The 903-nt window shown below is 38.2% G+C and overlaps 1 non-coding gene across 1 annotated transcript; it reads left to right on the top strand.

Annotated features, from left to right (window-relative positions):
* The first annotated feature begins 307 nt into the window (after positions 1 to 307).
* LOC121205508 (small nucleolar RNA R71) lies at positions 308 to 414 on the top strand. Its single transcript, XR_005900584.1, has one exon. It is a non-coding gene; the product is annotated as a small nucleolar RNA R71 (small nucleolar RNA).
* The last annotated feature ends 489 nt before the right edge of the window (positions 415 to 903 follow it).

Here is a 903-nt window from a genome sequence, read left to right as displayed (position 1 = left end):
ATTGGGTGGTTGTGCTGCAAAACTATTAAACCTATTAGTGGTAAAATTTTTAAGTATTAAAGAAATTGAAGATACCTGAGATGCAAGTGAAGTGAGAGCATCCACTTCATGTACTCTAGTGACTCGTCTTCCTGATGCTGCTCGATTGGTTGGCCACTGGTAATTGTTGCTGGCAATCCTCTCAATGATTTCATAAGCCTCTTTATAAGAATTAGAATGGAGAGTACCATTAGTAGAAGCATCCACTACCATTCTCGTGTGAGCATTGAGACCATTATAGAATGTCTCAAGTTTGATGCAATACGAGACTCCATGATGAGGGCACTTTTGTAATAATTCTTTGTACCTTTCCCATGCCTCAAATAAAGACTCGTCATCTATTTGTTGGAAAGTAGTGATCTCGTTCCTCAACTTAGCATTCTTGCTAGGTTGGAAATACTTCATGAGGAATTTTTTTTGCTAATTCTTGCTATGTGATAATAGAATGTGGTGGCAATAAGTTCAACCAAGCTTGAGCTCTGTCTTTCAGCGAATATGGGAGCAACTTTAATCATAGTCCACCTTTGGGAACTGCGGCTAACTTGAAAGAATCACTCACCTTCATAAATAGTTTTAAGTGAAGGTGAGGATTTTCAGTAGGCATTCCACTGAATTGGCCCACTGTTTGAAGCATTTGGAACATGACTGGCTTCAGCTAAAACTGTTGTGCCTCAATTTAGGTCTCCTAATACCCAAATTAAGATTATGAAACACTGGCACGACATACTGTCTTAAGGTTCTATCCATATCATCAGTAATAAGGATAGGATTTTGATCAGGGTTTGCTCCGTTTACTTGATTTAGATTTTCATAGTTCATCTCTTTGGTCTTTCTCTAAACTGCTTGTCTTCTTCATTGTCGAAA

This window comes from Gossypium hirsutum, chromosome A08, assembly GCF_007990345.1.
Source record: "Gossypium hirsutum isolate 1008001.06 chromosome A08, Gossypium_hirsutum_v2.1, whole genome shotgun sequence".
Classification (NCBI taxonomy): Eukaryota; Viridiplantae; Streptophyta; class Magnoliopsida; order Malvales; family Malvaceae; genus Gossypium; species Gossypium hirsutum.
The sequence above is the reverse complement of the archived record's forward strand: the minus strand, read 5'-3'. Positions and strand labels throughout refer to the sequence as shown.